Genomic DNA, 20,215 nt, shown 5'->3' with positions numbered 1-20,215 from the left:
GAAAAATCAATATTAGCATTCAGGAAAAAAAGATCCCTTGATCTTTCTGTCTTCTATCCTGGTTGGATAGATGGATGGAGAGAGAGACACATGTGAAGTTTTTTGCTTTTGAACAGAACTATAATGAAGGTACATATATTGTTTTGTAATCTACTTTGGTCATTTAGCAGTAGATGTATCCTGGATATAGTTCCATATTCACTTGTAATGTGAACTTTAATGACTGCATTATATTAATGTGTATGGACATACCATGATATTTTAGTCCTCAATAAGACATTTAGAAAGTTACTGACTTTTCACTTTTGTAAATGATGCTATCTCAGGCAGTCTTTACATTTTTTTTTTTTTTATCAGTTCATAAGGTAAATTTTTGAGTAGAATTACTAGGTAAGGGCTTCCCTGGTAGTCCAGTGGCTAAGAAGTGCCTGCCAATGCAGGGGACATGAGTTCCATCCCCAGACTGGGGCAGTCTCAGACACCACCAAGCAACAAAGCCTGTGCACCACAACTACTGAGCCGCGCTCTAGAGCCCACAAGCCCCAACTGCTGAAGCCCGCTCGTGCCCTAGTGCCCGAGCTCAGAAACAGGAGAGTAGGCCCCGCTCACCACAACTGGAGAAAAGACTGCATACTGCCACGAAAGCCCAGTGCAGCCACAAATTAAATAATCTTTGAGAAAAGGAGGAGTCACTAGGTCAAAGAGGGTATACAGATTTTTAAGACTTTTGATAAATAATGCCAAATTGCCCTCCAAAAAAGTTTATAGCTGTGTAAACTGCAGAATATCATCTCTTGCTGTCTAGCATCCTCACTAATCATGAATGGTTTGATTTTTTGGTAACTAAGCCAAAGATGGGCAAAAAATAGCATCCCATTGTTTTGATTTTCATTCTTTGTTTACTAATAGAGTTTCTTTTTTCTAGTGTTATGCTTACTGAGTATATATATTGGTATCATATTTTATAAATTATGTTCTTTGCCCATTTTATGATTAGAATGCTTATCCATTTTTTCTTAATGATTTGTAAAGGCTTTTTATGAATAACTTTTGAACTTTCTTTGGTTACCCTCATACAAGAGGTGTTTTCTTTTTACACTGAATAAGATAAGAGCTTTTGGAAACTTGGAAGGGAGAGCACTCTCTAGTTTTTAGGCACTAAAACATGTATGTTCCTTTGTCATACCATGCTGGATAAGATCTCTTTTTTTCACCCTTTGAATTATTTCTCCTTCTTGGAATTCCTTCTCTGTTGGTCTGTAGATAGCTAAGGAAAAATTGTTTCCAGTCAGATGTTTAGAAATAAACTATGAACTGTGTTTATTTCCTTCACTGTTTAGCCTGTTTAATCAAAGGGGCCCTGCTGCTGCTGCTGCTAAGTCGCTTCAGTCTGTGTCCGACTCTGTGCGACCCCATAGACAACAGCCCACCAGGCTCCCCCGTCCCTGGGATTCTCCAGGCAAGAACACTGGAGTGGGTTGCCATTTCCTTCTCCAATGCAGGAAAGTGAACAGTGAAAGTGAAGTCGTTCAGCCGTGTCCGACTCTTGGCGACCCCATGGACTGCAGCCTACCAGGCTCCTCCATCCATGGGATTTTTCAGGCAAGAGTACTAGAGTGGGATGCCATTGCCTTCTTTGCAAAGGGGCCCTGGATACTGATATAAGGGACTCTAGCGGAGAAGGCAATAGCACCCCACTCCAGTACTCTTGCCTGGAAAATCCCATGGATGGAGGAGCCTGGTGGGCTGCAGTCCATGGGGTCACGAAGAGCCTGACATGACTGAGCGACTTCACTTTCACTTTTCACTTTCGTTCATTGGAGAAGGAAATGGCAACCCACTCCAGTGTTCTTGCCTGGAGAATCCCAGGGACAGGGGAGCCTGGTGGGCTGCCGTCTATGGGGTCGCGCAGAGTTGGACACGACTGAAGTGACTTAGCAGCAGCAGCATGAGCTCTCTAGTTGTGACTCATGGGCTTAGTTGCCCTGTGGCATGTGGGATCTTCTTGGACCAGGTAATCAAACCCGTGTCCTCTGCACTGGCACATAGATTCTTAACCACTGGACCAGCAGAGAAGGCGTCTTTTTCTTTTTGTATCTTCTCGCTTGAGGTATGATACGCTGATGGCTCGTTTCACTGGTGGCCCTTTGGCACGCATCTTTTGTACTGTGTATTTCTCTCTGTCGGCTCATTGCCCTCCCTCACCTTTTTGTGTGTGCTCTCTCTCACCTCTTTACTAATTGTATATAAATTTACAGAATTACTATTTACCACTTCCATTTACTTCCATCCTTTCAGTTTATATCAGTAACTGATTTATAGAGGGCTTCCCAGATATCACAGTGGTAAAGAATCCACCTGCCAATGGATATATCTCAGTCTATTGATCCATCCACTTGATCATGGCCACATTTGGGTTGCCTTATCTTTCAGTGTTAGGAGTAAAGATGCTGTAAACATTAATGTACTATCTATTGTGAACAAATGTTTTTATTTTTGGGGGGTAAATTGCTAGAAATATCAGTAGAGTTGCTCTGCCATATATAAATGACTTTCTTAAACTCCCGAATTATTTTCCAAAGTGGTTGCACCATTTTACTCCCACTAGCAATGGATGAGAATTCTGGTTGCTTTGCATCATTGCTGACATTTGTATTTCTAGTTTTTATGATTTTAGCCATTCTCATGTATCTTATTTTAATTTTAGTTGGTGTTTTCCTAATGGTGAGCTTTTCATGTGTTCATTAGCAATTCATAGATCTTCATTTGAGAAGTGTCCAAATCTCGTGCCCATTTTTAAAAATTGTTTTCCAATAAGAGTTGTAAAAGTTCTTTCTAGACTCTGGACACAAAGCCTTATGAGATTTTGTCCTGTGAATACTTTCTTTTGTTTAAAATCACTGGACATTGTGGATAATTTGTTAAAGAGATTCTGGACTTTGTTACCTTTCTCTGCAGAGTATTCTTTGTGGTTCTTTTTTAAGAGGCAGTTATATTACTGCTTGATCCTCTTGAACTGGTATAGGATTAGCTTTTATACATTATCAGTGCAGCTATGACGGAACCTAGGATGTTTCTCAAGCCCCACTAACTTGGTGATAGTCAGCTTCCAAGCCCCATCTCCTCTGCCAGTTTTGCTTTAGGCTGGGTTTTAGGAACAGTTAGTGCACTTTCAGGTTAGGTCTAAATCTAGAATGTGGCCTCTCTGGAATCTCGGTTGGTTTTCAGGGGATGTTGCTGTTGTTCAGTCGCTAAGTCGTATCTGACTCTCTGCGACCCCATGGTGTGTAAGCTGCCAGGCCCCTCTGTCCATGGGATTTCCGTAGGCAAGAACACTGCCATTTCCTTTCCCAGGGGGTCTGCTTGACCCAGGGACTTGAAGCTGCGTCTCCTGCATCGCAGGTGGATCCCTTGCCCCTGAGCCACCGCCTCTAATAGCTTTCTCTCCCACTTTTAGCCCTGGAGCGGCTGCCATCTGGCAAGCCCTGGTCATCTTGGCCTACATATGTACCGTCGAGCCTTCACGTACTTGTGCACTGAGGACTCTCACATGGACTTCAAGCCCTTTCTTTGCACAGCTTCTTTCTGTTCATTTCCTTACTCGCAGATTCAGCCCTTTCAGCTGCCTTGGATTCTGTTCTCTGTCTCCTCAGCTCCTCAGGACAATCATACTATCCCTGGGATTCAGCTTTCTGTATCATGGTTGGAAAATTATCCCCAAGCAGAGGATGGAGTGATTGCAGGCTCATTTCATGAATTTCTTTTCCCTCAGGGATCAATGTCTTGCACTGCCTGTTGAGCACTGCCTAAAAATAGTTGCCTTATATATTTTAGAGCTGTTTATGGGGTGAGGACTAGTCCGTTACCATCGTGGTCAGAAAAATAAGATGGACTGTCTTTACTTTTTTTTTACTGTTTCGCTTTATTTATTTCGTTATGGCTGTGCTGGGTCTTTGTTGCTGCACGGGCTTTTCTCTAGTTGGGGTGAGCAAGGGCTCTTCTCTGGTTGCAGTGAGCGAAGGTTGCTCTCTAGTTCAGGGCACAAGCTTCTCAGAGGTGGCTTCTCTTGTTGCGGAGGATGCGCTCCAGGGCACGTGGGTTTCAGTAGCTGTGGCTCCCAGGCTTTCGCGCACAGGCTTTAGATAGTTGTGGCGCACGGGCTTAGCTGCCCTGTGGCGTGTGGACTCTTCCCGGACCAAGGATCAAACCCACGTCTCCTACATTGGCAGGCGGATTCTTTACCACTGAGCCACCAGGGAAGCTCCTGTCTTTACTTTCTAATTACAAAAGTAGTTGATGCTCTCTGCAGTAATATTAAAATAATACAGACTAATAGAACATGGGAATATAAGTTCCTCCGTTCGAAAGATGATTGTTATTAGCAGTTTAGTAGCAGAGTGTTGATTTTTCTAATAAGTTTCAAATGTATGCTATGTATATATTATCAGTATTTTTTGTTTTCAAAATATCTTGAACTGTTTCTACATCAGTTCATATAAATCTATATCATTTTTCAAGTTGCATCATGTTTGATTGTATAGGTATATTTATCTTTCAGATGATAACTGAGTTATGTCCAATTTTTGTTATTACATACAGTGCTGAAATGAACTTCTTATGCTTGCATTAAGTCTCTGTATACTTATAGGACTGTTCTGTGGAATAGATTCCTACAAGTGGAATTGCTTTGTCAAAAAAAGTATACATATTACTATGTTGACAAACTCTGCCAAACTTCTCTTCAGAATGACCATACCAGTTGACACTCCTATTAACACTATACACATTGTTTCTTCATACTCTTACCAGTACTCTTTATTATTATATTTCAATTTCTGCTTATTTTCTAGGTTTAAAAATGTATCCCACTTTGACTTGCACTTGTTTACTAGTGGAATAAAGAATCTTTCTGTATATTTATGGTATGTTTATATTTCTTCTTCTTTGACTTGCATGTATATATATTTATGACCATGCCCACTTTCATGTTTTTTATTATCCTGTTTGATATGCAGGAGTCCTTACTATACTGTAGGTAGTTTTATATGTTGCAGATATTTTCTCCTGATTCGAAACTTGTTTTATAATCTTGTTTATATTTTTTACAATGTACGACTTAAAATTTTTATAGAGTCATATCTGTGTGTCTTTTTCTGTGTGGCCACTGGGTTTTCTTGTTATGCTTTCTTCATCTTGGTGTATACTGATTATTGTTCTTATTAACTGTTTAACTTGATTTCTCTGAAAAGAAAAGTTTGTGATTAGCAAGCTATGCTGTGAGCTACGCAGGCCTCTATTGGAATTTTGGCTGTAAAGAAAGAACCGCCACTTCTAACTGCTGCATATCTTCCAGAACTGCAGTCACTTAGAACAAAGATTTTTGAAAGGTTTGATGTTTTTGTGGACAGTTTTTTGTGATATCACTATTGTCTGTGGCAGGAAAAATGAATCTTTAGCTGCCTAAGGAAAAAATCCAAATGTTTCTTAACTACCAGTAAACTCAGAAGTAAGCAGATGAAACAATGTAAAACCTCATTTGTAGTGAATGCTTATCTAGCAATAGTTGGGTTTTATTTTTTTGCTCATGGACACATCCCCCTCTAAAGTGAAGAAGAGAAAAATGAGAAACTGTTCTTAATTCTAGAGGGCAGTGGAAAACGTGGTTTTCATATGTGCAGCAAAAGCTTTAGAAGGTTGGAATTGCACAATGAGTGTAGGTTGAGCAATTGCTTAACGAGGCATCCACGTTGGGGGGTTGTCCTTTGCTCTTGTGCAATTAGGGAACTCCAGAGCTGCCTGAATAGGGGATTTCCTTTTATTCTTACATGCCATTTTAAAATTTTACTTTTTCCCTCCTTTTCAGCCTTCTTTTTATTTTATTTCTTCAAATTCTTACTTATTTGTGGTTTATTTTCCCTGATATTTTGTTTCCTTTTTTTTTTTCCCTTTTGTTGTTGTTGTCTTTTGTTTTTTAGGGAAGAGGTTAATTAGTCTGACATCCACATGTCACCACCTCTGTGACTGTGAGTAGAAGTGAACCTGGACCTGACTCTGCAGATGGTGGGAGGTTGGTTACTGATGGCTTAAGGTTTCTAGTTCAGGTTCTTCTCACAACTGCCCTACTCAGTTGATTCTGAGCATTTGAAATATGGCGTACTGATCAGCCAGTGTTCCTTGACTGCTCAACACTAGAATTTCACAGACTTTGTAATGAGTTTTCAGAGGGTTTTGCCTGCTTTGCTTTTAATGGCGACTGACACCTCCCAATGATGATCAGCTGCAGACTTTACTAGAAAGTAAAGCCAGACTTTAAGCTTTAAAGCCTGGGAGCCAACCAATGAGAGCCAGAGCTCGACCGGACTTGTTTCTCTCTTGGCAAAAGAAAAGGCTCCGTTTCCTCCCTTCTTCCCTTTAGCCCGCTCAGTCACACTCATGTTAGATGGTACTTAGCATGCTGCTTACTCTGATTCTCTTCCCCACCTTACCTTTGTCCTGGGAATTTTGGAATCTCTTCACTCTCCACTTTGCTCCGTTCCAGAGGAACAGGAGAGGTAGTGGGGTCAGAGTGCCAGAAGTTAAGTATGTGGATTTCATAGCCGCATGTATGAGTGAGTGTGGGGCAGGGAACTCCTAATGGAAAACATTTGTGTTGCATCGAAAACAGAGTGAGGCCTGGTTAGAGTCTGTCTGCTCTGTCAGTCTGTTCCCTACCAGCACTAGTCATTGTTCTCCTGGGAGTCTCCGGCGTATTGTGGTTTCTTCTGCTCTTGCCTAGTCCCCTAATCTTGCCAGAGTTTTGTGTCACGGGTGGCCCCATTCGCAGTTGGGAGTGAGACTGCAAGGGTGGTGACTAATGGCTTTGAAGGCCCTCAAGCCCACGTATTGGCTTGGAGACCCCTTTTAGGGAGAGCCTGACCAGAGGGAAGGGTCTCAGTGCAGACAGTGGGAGAAGCATGCTTAGACTCACACAGACGCCCTTTTAGTCCCTGCTTTTACTGCTAGCAAAGCACAAACCAGAAGAATGGAGACCAGAGGCAAAGACTGGCTGTTTGGGCTTGCCGTTTCATTTGTAAATACTCGGAAGGGATGCACCTGGGTGCCTCTGACAGGCTGATGTCAATCAGGTGGCCTGGTGGAGCCCCTTTGGGAAATACAGAAAGGAAAGTGCTAATTCCCCCGAGGATAGTGTCAATCCAAGAGACGAGGGACCTGTAACTTGAGCTGTTTCTTTTTTCCCCTCCAGACCCTCTGAAATTCACATTTGTTCTTTTTTTTTTTTAAGAAAGAAAGAAAACAATAAAAAAGCATCAGCTCAGAGTTCTCTGGGTCCCCAAGAAGGCACTCCACCAATGTGGTTTTCCCATTTTCAGGTTTTTGGCTGGTGAATAAGATTGAGCAGAAATGCTCCTTCCCCTGATAACAATACATTCAGATGCAGGATCAGGAGCGTGTGGATTAAAACCAGAAGGTGGATGATTAATATTTTTGCTTATGGAGGTAGACATGGCAGCTTCCTCCATTTAAATGAAAAAGCCCTTTTCTCTGCATTTGTATGTATGCATATGCTTACAGGCCTGTGCTGTTCGAAGGTAGGAGCAGAGAGTTTCTAGCTTAGCTGTTATTTCCAAGTACTGTTTCCTTCCTCTAACCTGAGGCACCCAAGAAGTACTAGAAGGAATAAGCTGTGAAGCAGAGGTGTGAAGATAAGCCACTAAAATGAAAGTGGAAATGTAGTCCCTTCTTCAAGCTAACTGCTTTCACAACTCTCCAGGTACTGCTGTGACTAACACACACCTTTATCCATTCGACTTTCTCACTCTCCGTGGTCCTGTGACCACCTTATAATAAGGAGTATAAACTTTCTTTCAAAATATTGCACCTTTGAAGATGCCCGTAATTTCATTATTAGGTCATCATGATATTAAAATAAACTTTATTATTACAGTTATGTTGTTGTTTAGTAACAGGTATACTTGTAAGATTTATTAACTTTACTCACTGGCAACATGACAAAGATTTCTTGGAGAATTCTTGTAATTAGATCTTGGCAAGTGTTTGTTTACTATTTTAGAAAATAACATTTTGGAATTTATTTTTATTTGGGTCTGTGCTCACTAACCCATTCAGGCTAAGAGGCTTCCAGTTAACTTAAGCCTCTGATTTTCCCCATGATTTTTAAACTTACATACACTTTGCCCTTTGCAGAAACAGAGACCTCTGCCCAAATGAAACAGGAAATGAAAGGGGAGGAGGAAAACCAAGCTGGGACTTGGTATCTTTTAATCTGCATATGGAAGATTGCATTGTCTCTGTAACTGTGAAAAGTCTGGGGGACAAATGGTATAAAATTCCTTTTATTTCAACAGAAATATAGGTCTTTTAAAAAAAATGTTGTGGCCACACCATCCGGCACGTGGGATCTTAGTTCCCTGGTCAGGGATTGAACCTATGCCCCCTGCCTCGGAAGCGCAGAGTCTTAACCACTGGACCACCAGGGAAGTACCAATGTAGGTCTGTTTCACTGTTGCCTCCATTCTCAAGGTGAAAGTGTCAACCCTGTCACAATCTAGCTATATTACATCCCCAGGTAAGCCCACTCATAGCATGGAGTGGAATTCCTCAAGTTCATCCCCTTCCCCAGAGACCAAGATTTGTTGGTTTACGTACATGAAAATCCACTCTTTGTTACACAGTTTTGACAAACATACAGTCATAGAACCACCGCTGCAATTAAGATACGGGCTATTTTCATCACCCCCAAAATACTCCCTCATGCAATCAGACTCCCAGTGCCTGGCACCCTCTCATGTTTTACTCTCCCTATGACTGCCTTTTCCAGAATGTCATATTAAAAAACCATAGAATGCCTATTTAATTTTGTGTTAAGTCGCTTCAGTTATATCCGACTCTTTGTGACCCTATGGACTGTAGCCTGCCAGACTCCTCTGTCCATGGGATTCTCCAGGCAAGAATACTGGAGTGGGTTGCCGTTTCCTCCTGCAGGGGATCTTCCCAGGGATCAAACCCATGTCTGTTGTCTCCTGTGTTGGCAGGTGGATCCTTTACCACTAGCGCCACTGAGAAAAGCAGGTTCTCCCATTTAACTTTAGGGTGTGCAATAATGTAAAAATCTTGTTTTAATCACATAAATGTCCATTTTATTTATTCTGTTTCAAATAACCACCTAAAGATTTCTTTATTAATTTGAGATAATTCCTTTTAAAAGTTTTACCCTGTTGGAAATAGTAGCTAGACTTCCTCTTTTTTTGTTGTTGACATTAATTATTCTTATACTCTTATTAGCATCTCTAAGACCCATTGAGGGGAAAAAAAGACCACAAATGAAGTTTCCCAAACCAGATTTTCTTACTTGTTTTAAACAACAGAAGTTCTTAGGTTATTTTTCCACCTTTAATTTGATTTTTGTTTTATAGATATCTATAAAACAGCTGTTTATAATGAGAAAAAAGGCTTACAGTAATTAGCTTTTTGAATTGGCTTCAGTCACATAGCATAAAGCATTTGAGAGTCATCTCATCCCTGTTGTCTCCTGTGTCACTAATTCAGTTTTGTTGTTGTTGTTACAGAGTAGGATTCCATTGTGTGGATATACCACAATTTGTTTATCTATTTCCCAACTGAAGAGTGTTTGTCTTGTCTGCAGCTTTTGGTACCTGTGGATAGAATGACTGCAGACATTCATATATAGGTTTTTATGTGAACTTGGGTTTTCATTTTTCTAGAGAAAATACTTCAGAGTGAATGGATGGGTCATTTGTTAAGTGTAGGTTTAACTTTGTTAGAAATTATTAGACTGTTTGCAGAGTGGCTGTACCATTTTGTATTCCCACCAGCCACGTACAAGAATTCCAGTTTCCCCACATCCTTGCCAGCACCTGGTACTGCTGTTTTGTTTTGTTTTGTTTCTTAAAGTCATTCCAACGGGTATCCCGTTGCAGTTTTAATTTACGTTTCTCAAATAACTAATGATGTTGAGCATCTTTTCTTGTGCTTGGTAGAATGTCTTCAGATCTTTTGCCTATATTTAAGTTGGAGTGTTTGTTTTCTTGCTGAGTTTTGAGAGGTTTTTATGTATTCTCATTGCAGGTCCTTTGGCAGATATATATGTTGCCCGTATGTTCCCTCAGCCTGTGGCTTGTCTCTTCGCTTCAGAGACTTAAGGTTTTGACTGATTAAATGCTGAGTGTTAGAGGTTTCAGGCTCTCTTGTTAGAAGAAAGTAAGGAAATTGAGACCTTCGTCAGCAGAAAGATGTGAGGACCACCCCTTTTGAAGCTGTTTATTTAAAATACAAGAAGGGGGGAAAGGCGTGCCCCAGGACTGAGTTGTGCAGACAGATGTCTGAAGCTTTCATTAATTCCTTCTCCTCTCTCCTGTCCCCACCTATGGTGTGGATTCTGGGCTCTTGGCTTCAATGGGGTTCTTCAGTTCCTCCCATCACTTCAGCCCCACTGAGGCCCCCTCCAGCCCCGCAAACACCAACAGAATGCCCGAGAGGGCAGGCCAGCTTCGCACCAGAGTCTATTCCAGACTGAAAGAGTTTTTGATAAGTAATCATTCCCAAGCCCTAAAGTGATAGCCTCTGAGGAGTCACCCACTTTGAAGAGCTTCTTTCATCTCCAGCTGGCCTCTTTTCCAAACAAGCATCGGCAGCGCCTAAGCAGGGCTCTGCCACTCAGGCTTCTGCCATAAGAAGCAAATTGGCAGCAACAGGCCGCCCCCTGGGGCAGTGGAATTCGGTTCTCAGAACATACATTAAATGTGGATGAGATATTTATTTATCATGGGGCTCTTTCATGTTGCATGGAATTCCTTCCACAGGGCAGCCCGCTTAGGTATGGAGGAGGAAATATGTTCTGCCCCTTTGGACAGAAGTCAAGAAAAGGTTTCGTTGTGGAATCTTGTCCCTTTTTTAATTGCTGACATTCTTAAGGTGTTTTTCTGGGAATTCCCTGACAGTCCAGTGATTAGGACTCTGCACTTCCACTGCAGGGGGTTCATCTCCTGGTCGAGGAACTCAGATCCTGCATGCCACGTGGCACAGTCCAAAAATACATTTTTTAAAAAGGTGTTTTTCTTAAACAGCATTGCCACTAGCCAGACACTGCCACTAGCAGAGTTTCTTTACGCACATGAGATGGCTCGCTGATACTGCATGTGATGGCCGGAGGAGACCTGCTTTAGCCTTAGAGGTCTGCCCATTTTTCCAGGATAATGCAGTCTGGTCAAGGCTCTCTGGCTTCTGACCCCAGTAGGAGTGATGTGTAGAGAGAAGAATTTTTGACCCTTTACTAAGCTCAATTATTTGAATGCCTTTTTGTAAACAAAGCATCTTTTAGGAAAGCGCAAAACTTTTCCTGCTCATGTAGGTACAAATTTCCCACTTCCCTAAAGGACAAATAGCTTCAATTAAAGATAAAACTGTAATGTGAAATAAAATGTTCGGGCTTTAAAAACAAAGGGAGGGGTTAAAAACAAGTCCTGCCATAAATCTGCAAGTATGGAATCTGAGGGAAATGATCCCATCTGGAAAACTCTACCAGCGGTGCCGTGGCTGGTTTGTGGAGCAGTGTGGATCGTGGAGTGAAAAAAGACCCCGCAGTCTTGAAAGATGACAGCCTCCTTAATTGATGTCCATTTCAGCTGGTGCTGTGCCAGCTTATGTTGGCCCCGATCCAGCGTGCCTGTAATTTGGGAGCCAGGTGTGAAGCATTTTTGTTCCATCTTGTTCCCCAGCATCTACAGAAGCCTCACGCACCTCGCTTGAGGCAGCAGCACTCTGTAGGAAACAGATGTACAGGTAGAGGTGGAAGGAAGTGTCACAGCTGGGTTACGGATATTACAAAACAGAAAAACACACCTCCTCCACACACAAGTGAGATCTGGGCTTGGGAGATAGGGGAAAGAGTACTTCACAGCCTCAGTATAAGGTGTGACTCCCAGGTATACTCATTACTCTGATACTCATTTGTGGTTTTTAAAGACGTGTCTTATTACTTTAAGGAAATGGCGCCCCACTCCAGTATTCTTGCCTGGAGAGTCCCATGGACAGAGGAGCTGGGGGGCCTCAGTCCATGAGGTCACAAAGAGTCGGACACAACTGAAGCGACTTAGCATGGCATTCATTCTCTTATTACTTTAGAGTTACATCCACTTCTTGTGGATAGAAATCTGTAGTAATTTGCCTTCTGGAAAATCAACTCAAGATTTAACTCTGGGAACAGCAAGTGCAAAATAAAAAACATCTCAAGATGGCCGTCAGAGTTGGTTTTAATCACGTCCATGGAATCAAGGAAACAACCCTCTGAAAGGTCAGCTGACCCCTTGAGAGGTAGGGACACAGCTATATTCCTTGGGGGATCCTAATGAACACGGTGAAGACATCTGTCCGAGGCATTCAAGTTAGAACCTCAAGAGCATGGCTGCATCTGGCCCAGGAAGATGGTTTTCCCAGAATCCAACCTGTCTTCTTTCTAGCCCTCAGGCTAACCTGAACATTAAAGAGCCGGCAGTTCTGCCTTTAAGGATTACAAAACATAAGCAGGATTCTCCCTGTAGGAACATTAGAGTCCTGTGGCTGTGTAACTTCAGTGCTAGAATTGGTGCTTTGCCACTGACTTGCATTTTGGTATAAGGCAAGTTTGAGCCTTCTAGAACTGAGAGTCAGCTCTGTTTCCTGGGGGCCTAACCTGTAAGCAGACCCCTGAAGTAGTACTTCGGTGTTCCTTATTTTATCTCAGAATCCCACATAGATGGAGCCGAGGATCGTTTCTGGCCTTGAGAATCAGACCACGCAGTCAAGGAGTAACTGTCAGCCTGCCTAGGTTCTGTTTTGCTCTGAAGAGACCAAGGTCACAGGGCAGCCTTTGGCTCAGTGATCAGTTTAATTGGTTCTTCCTTACGTTATCAATACCAGAAGCTGGAAAATCCTTATACCAGACTTTTCAAGAGGGTGAGGAGCTAGGAAGGGTGGCTTTCTTCTAATTAGAATCTTACTTTTTAAAAGCGTCACATCCCATTTTTTTTTAATGTAATTGTTAAAATATACATAGTATAAAATTTGCTGTTTTTAAAGTTTACAGTTCTGTGGCATTAAACCCATTCACATTGTTTTTTCATCCATCACCATCCTCCGTCCCAGGACTTTTTCATCTTCCCCAACTGAAGCTCTATATATTGAACACTAAAACTCCCCATTCCTCCCTCCTTCCAGCCTCTGGCAACTGCCAGTTTCCTTTCTGTCTCTGAATTTGACTACTCTCTGAGCCTCATATAAAGTGTTATCGTACAGTTTTTGTGTTTTTGAGACTGGCTTATTTCACTTAGCATAACGTCTTCAAGGTTCATCCTGTTGCAGCCCATGTCAAAATTTACTTCTTTTTAAAGGCTGAATAATATTCCATTGCATATATACACTACATGTCGTTTATCCAGTCACCTGTGGATAGACACTTGAGTCACTTCCATCCACCTTTTGGCTGCTGTAAATAAATGCTGGATAATACAAATATCTATCCAAGTCCATGCTCTAACTTCTTTTGGGTATATACCCGGAAGTGGAATCACTGGATTCCACTTGTTTAATAGTCATCTTGTTTAATTTTTTGAGGAATTGCCATGCCACTTTCCACAGCTATTATACCGTTTTACATTACTACCAGCTATGCACAAGGCTTTTAATTTTTCTACATCTTTGACACTTGTTATTTTCTGTTTACTTGAAGTTAGCTGTCCTAGTGGATGTGAAGGGATAACTCAGTGTGGTTTTGATTTACTTTTCCACACTGAGCAATGATGTTGAGCACCTTTTCACATACTTATTTACTGTATGCATTTTAAAAACATAGTTTCTGCTTTCTGACTTGATTGGCCTTGGGATGCCTGAGCATTAACTTTTTCTCTTTGAGGCAAAGGAAGGCAGGATGGAATAAAGAAAGGGTCATGGAAATTCCCTGGTTAGGACTCGGCACTTTCACTGCTGTGGCCCGGGTTCAATCCCTGGTTGAGAAACTAAGATCCCACAATTCAAAAGGTCAAAAAAAGAGAAAAAGAGTCAGTGTGGGCTCTGATTCTGACTCTGCCACAGGCTGGTTGTATTGCCTTGGACAGTTTATATAACCTCTCTGGGCATCTGTTTCGTTTTCACTAAAACTAGGAAACCTACAACTGCTGTATCCAACTCGAGCTTTTTTGAGAATAAAAGATCAGGTTTGTGAAAGAACTTTGTAAAGATTTTGTAAAAGTGGAGAAATGTGTATTCAAATAGTTTGCCTATTTTAAAAATTGGATCATTTGTCTTTTCTTGAGTTGTAGAAGTTCTTTAAATGTTCTGGATAAAAGTCCATTATTGGATATATAGTTTGCCGATATTTTCTCCCATTCTGTGAGTTGACTGTCTTTTCATTTTCTTGAAATTTTTAATTTTGATGAAATTCAGTTCATCTATTTTTTTTTCTTTTGTTATTTGTACATTGGTATTGTAAAAGCTTTTGGTGGGGGAGGGGAGCCGTGCCATGCGGCATATGGGATCTTAGTTCCCTGACCAGGGATTGAACCTGTGCCCCTACATTGGAAGCATGGAGTCCTAAGCACTGGCCTGTGGGGAAATTCCCATAAAAACATTTTTAAACAATAAAAACTGGGAAGTTTTATCACTGAAACACCCTAATAAAGGAAGTTCCTTCTACAAGTACATACTTCAGAAAACTATCCCAGATGCAAGAAGGATTGGTTTGCCATGATAGTAATTATAAAATTAGATCAGACTGCAAAAGAAACATGGAATTGGGAGGCCTCTTAGAACTGACACCACAGTTAGTCTTCTACCTGATTAAGAAATTGTCTCCCCAGGTCCTCATAGCTTCTGCTTCAGATACTTCCCAGAGTTTACTGTGTCATAAGACAGTCACTATTAAAAAGTTCTCTCTCAAACTGAACACAGTCTGCCTTTCCATAACTCCCACTTAATGGTTTTAGACTCTGAGAATCACAGAGCCTTTTTTTTCTTATGTCTGACACATCTTAATATACTTAAAATTTTCCTTAAATTTTCTTTTCTCTCAGGTAAACATTTCACCAGTGCAATCAAGTAGATTATTAACCAGCATGATCAAATAGAATTTATTCTGATGATGGTGCAGAAAAATGTATTTCCTTACCATCCTATATGGTAACCGCTAGCCATGTGTGACTATTGACTATTTGAAATGTGACTGAGAAACAGACAATTTAATTTTAGTTAAACTGAAATAGCCACGTGTGACCAGTGGCTTCTATAGTAGACCCTCCAAGCCCAGGTCATTCTTCTGGGCAGATTCCTCTATATCCCTAGTTGTCAAATTGTGTTGCTGGACCAGCATTGTGAGATGCACCTGGGAACAGGTTTGGTAGGTAACGTTTTAGGTCTTCCTCCACATCTGTGAATCAGAAACTTTGAGGGTAGAGCCCAGCAATCCATAGTAACCAGCTCTTCTGGTGATTCTAATGCACTGACAAGTTCTACTTCCCAAGGTTCCTATTAAAAAAAAAAAAGCAGTGCTCAGACATGGTCTGACCTGCGGTGATTCTACCTGAAGAAAGTTTCAGTGGCTTAAAAATAAAGTTTGAATACTACAACGTAGATAGCACATTGACTGTATGTCATAAAATAAATGATACATGGTCATGAATTTTTAAAAATAAAGTACCAGCTGCCGTTCAGAAGAAAAAGTTAATGAGAATTTTCCCCTGAATCTCACACATAGTCTTACAGTGCTGGAATTAGAACCCTGGGCTGGATTAGATTCTCAGCCTGGTATGCTTTCCAACCTATCAGGCAGTTTCATGAAATAGACCGTACTATTTGGTTCAGTTTCTCTTTGGTTTGTTTCTCTTTCTCCCAGAAGAGAAAAATTTAGATCTTTGGCGTGTATTTCACCCTACCCCCTTTGGGGGGCGTACCTGCCTGATTCTTCAGTCACTTCCCCACTGGTTGGGTGCTTCTGTAGTCACACTCAATACCCTGGGAAGATCTCCCCCTTTTAGGGTTTAACATACTTCACCTATAAAATTATCTTGCTTTAATATTATTTTTGTCCTCTTAAGCTTGCAATCTAGAAGAGGAGCTGGCTTGTTTTGTTGCTGGCCTTGAGCCAGGTGTCATAACTTTAGGCAGTGCCACGCTACATATCTCCAGCAGTTTGAAATGGAGAACGGAGTTAGAGATAAGATCAGCAGCTTTAGGTGATGGCATTGTTTCAAATAAACCATGCATGACCCAAAGCTTCCACTTCAAATGGGGAATGAAATTGCTTCATCCTTTGACAGCTTGCTCCATGAAAGAAATTTATCTTCACTTAATTGCTTTAGATCCCAAGAGGCTACATACAGTAATTTCTAGGAGATAATTATATCAAAATTTTAAAATATGTGACTGTGAACGTGAATAAGCAACTGCAGTGGACAGGAAGGGACCAAAGGTCCTGCTAAACTTGCTGGTAGATTTCTGTTCTCATTCCTAGAGTCCCCTTGGGTCCTAGACCGCTTACTCTCTGAATCTGCTGATGGAGAGGCTGTCCTCCACAGATAGTCCTTTGCTGTTAGGGTTAAACCTTCTTGTCTACTCCTCACCGTAGCTGGGTAGCATTTTGCTCAAACTCCTCCCAAAGCTGGGAGGGATCAGGCTGGCTGGCCGACTTCCGGCTGCATGTCTTCAACTAGTCCGGCTGGGCACAGTCTGTCTACACTGTGGGCCAGAGCCACTGGGGGTTCCGGTCAGTGGCAGCTGAAACCAGCAAACTTGTTGATTTTAAAACATGACTATTTAGATGTAAGAGATAAACTTCCTGTAGATGGGGACAGGCTCCTTAATCTAGGCATGTTTGAATTTCCAGGCCTCCTTTTCCTGGCCTTTCTATTTGAGTCTAAAGCATCCACTCTGGCATTTCCACTAATCCCAACTACCTGCCCTTACCCCACGTTTTTCCTCTCATTTCTGAAATTCTAGCCTTCCCCCCCCCCCCCCACCTCTTATGAAATAATTATGTTTCCATGTTGTGATATAACAGTCCTCAGAAAGACTGGGGGTTCTTTCTGAATGTGGACACAGTTGTCTTGGGTCATCTCTCGCTTCTTTCTGCCTGCATCTACCTTTAAGACTGCACACCGGGACTTCCCTTGTGGTCTAGTGGTTAAGAATCTGCCTTTCAGTGCAGGGGATGGGGGTTCCATCCCTGGTAGGGGGACTGAGATCCCACATGCCACGGGCCGACTAAGCCTGCACAGTGCAACTACTGAGCCCACACACTGCAACTAAGACCCAACACAACCAAAAATAAATAAATAAATATTCTTTCTTTTAAAAATAAAAAAAGACTACACATTGAACTCCTTGAAACCACTCTCTTCTGGACATCCCCCAGGCGTCTTGTGTAGTGCTGAAGATTTCACGGGGGCTTGATAAATACTTCCGTAGTGAGTAAGAGCCAGTCAGTGGGCCATAGCTGGATGACACAGTTATGGGCACTCCTGCTGTAGAGACAAGAGAAGTGACTTGGACGTCTAGGAAGGGGACTTTCAGATTCTGTACTGTTATCAGTACTGAATACCTGAGCCAGTGTAAGAGGGAAGGAGCTGCTGAAATCAAGGTGGTTCAACTCAATCAAGAATCTGCAAAAATAGAAATTCCCACCTCCCATCAAGTTCTGCCCAGGCCAGTTCTGGTGGAGCATTCTGCTCCCTGGGGTCATTCTCCAGGTGTCCTTTGTCCCTTCTTCTCACTTAATCAAGGTCATCCATACTCCTCAGATCCGTCCAAGGGGAGTGTTGCCTTTCCTTTTAAACTCCTCCCCAAGAAACCTGACAGCTACTGTGAGTAAGCCAATTTGCATTTGAAAAAAAAAAAGTCGCACTGGTTTGCCTCTGAGGGAAATCTGCAGCGAGTACTGTCATATCCTTTCTTGGATTCACATCAAGGAGTTTGAAGAAATTACACTTTTCTTCACATCTAAAACACGAGCACCTGAGCAGCAACCTGGAGGGGTCATCAGGGTCAGGGTGTTTGTTCTAACGTGTGTCTTTCAAGCTAGAAAAATATCTGTCTGGTATCCTCTGCTTCTAGAGCTTTTTCTCTGCCCTGTCTATCTGCTTGGTCGTAGAAATCCTAAAAGAAGTTGCCCACTCCTCAGCTGAGATTCATAGAGCGTAGTTAGAAATGTCTCTGGCTGTCCACGCAGATGGAGCAGGCCAGCAGATTGTTGATCCTCAGTCCTTTATGGGATTGGGTTAGCATTGTGGAAAAGGTATTTCGCCCTTCTCTGAGTTAAATCACCTGTGGTATTATTTTAACCAACCTCCCATCCCCATCATGAAGACACTAATTCTTCAGGTTGACAGATTGCTTATTTTGACAGCTTTATTTGCTGTACCATGCCTTCTGTGGTCAGCAATCTTGCTTCAGGCCATTTCTTTTAGTTTGATCTTCGCCTTGGAGCAGAATTTGCCTGTTTCTCCTCCTGTTTTATTTAATTAAAAAGGACATGCTAGACTTAGATTGGATATGTAAGAACTTATCAAGAAGGATAATTGAACTTTAGATGTCTTTAGACCAAAAAAAAAAGCCAAAAAGAGGGTCTGGGCTTTGGGGGGAATTAATCATCTCTGGAGCTTTTTTTTTTTTTTTTTTTTCCTCTGATAGATTCCATGGGTCTAGTTATTCTGGTGTATTCAGTAAGCTTTTGCCCTAAGGATGTCCGTCTCACTGAGGACCGTGTGTGTGTATGTATTTTGAACAAATCTATGTATTCTTCTGGAAAAAAGATAATTGACTCAAATCCCAAATAGGGAAGGGTACTCCCCAAGAATTTACTGGCTGTCAGGAGTAGGCTAAGAGAAAGCATTTTCATGTAGGTATTGAGAGGAAATGGGACAGATCAAATAGAAATGAGGAAACGACATTCAATTTGCTTTTCTTTCCTAGAGCTCACTCCATAGGTGGCACTGTCCAATAACAGGAGTCACTAGCTATGTGTATCTATTTTAATTAATTGAAATTGTTAAATTTTAAGTTTAAACTTCAGTTCTTTAGTCATACTAGCTATCTTTCAAGTGGTTAATAACCCACATGTAAACTAATGGCTACCGTGTTGTCAAAAGTAGCTTTGGAAAATTTCCATCATTGCTGGAAGTTCTTTTGGACAGCTCTGCTATGTGGTAAAATCAAGAGGTATGACCTGATTATTAAGGTTGGGGGGTAATGACAGGAAGGATGTAGAAAGGAAGATACTAGGATTTGAAGGGCAGAAGTCATCTAATTAGAAATGAATCAGGATCAGAGATTGTGGACTCCAAAGAGTGGAAAATTACAAGGTTCCTATCAAGATAATTTGGTAATGTTCAGTCACTAAGTTGTGTCTTACTCTTTGCAACCCCGTGGACTGTAGCCCGCCAGGCTCCTCTGTCCATGGGATTTCCCAGGCAAGAGTACTGCATGGGTTGCCATTTCCTTCTCCAGGGGAGCTTCTCCACCTGGAGATCAAACCTGAGCCCCCTGCATTGGCAGGTGGATTCTTCACCACTGAGCCACCAGGAAGCCCCAGTAATATATTTAGCAGGATTCACAATACGAGGTATTATCTCACCAAAGAGGTCAATTTTCACCATCTTCTGAAAGAAATTTCCTACTCTCATAAGCAGAATGTCTTTTCTTAGATTCTTTTTTGAATCCTTTTCTTAGTCTTTATCTTGGTGCATACCCCCCACCCATCATTATCACCTGCTTTTCCTTTTTTGAATGCCTCTCCCATTTTCATTGATAAAAAATCAGTATTCTGCATAGCACTGTTTGGATGTGTTGTTTCACGTGATTCTCACAACTCTGTGAGGCATTGCCCACATCTTACAGGTGAGAACACAGATGTAAAGAGCCTAGTTTATCCGAGATCATATAGTAGTAATAGTCCAGAATCCAGATCTGTCATTGAGTATTGAGTGGATATGGAACCACGAGACACAGAGGGATAACCACATAATGTCTAATTCTCTTGTCACAGTCCAGAAATAGGCAGTGCAGGGCTAGTGTGGGCGCTCCTCCACGTGGGCAGGTGCATGACCTCTTCCAGCTCACGACTGCAACATCCCAGGATGTGGCCCCATCCCAGGATGGCTGCTTAGAGCATCAGCAGGCAGCATCACAGGGGAAGAAGACAGACTGGGTCCTC

General features: G+C 41.8%; 1 protein-coding gene and 1 non-coding gene across 3 annotated transcripts in view; one reads left to right on the top strand and one right to left on the bottom strand.

Annotated features, from left to right (window-relative positions):
• The window catches only part of SMG6 (SMG6 nonsense mediated mRNA decay factor), a 200,378-nt gene that overhangs the window by 117,049 nt on the left and 63,114 nt on the right, over positions 1-20,215 (top strand). The gene's annotated exons all lie outside the window — the stretch shown is intronic.
• TRNAG-UCC (transfer RNA glycine (anticodon UCC)) lies at positions 8,426-8,498 on the bottom strand. The gene has a single exon. It is a non-coding gene; the product is annotated as a tRNA-Gly (tRNA).

Source organism: Ovis canadensis, chromosome 11, assembly GCF_042477335.2.
Source record: "Ovis canadensis isolate MfBH-ARS-UI-01 breed Bighorn chromosome 11, ARS-UI_OviCan_v2, whole genome shotgun sequence".
Taxonomy (NCBI): domain Eukaryota; kingdom Metazoa; phylum Chordata; class Mammalia; order Artiodactyla; family Bovidae; genus Ovis; species Ovis canadensis.
The sequence above is the reverse complement of the archived record's forward strand: the minus strand, read 5'-3'. Positions and strand labels throughout refer to the sequence as shown.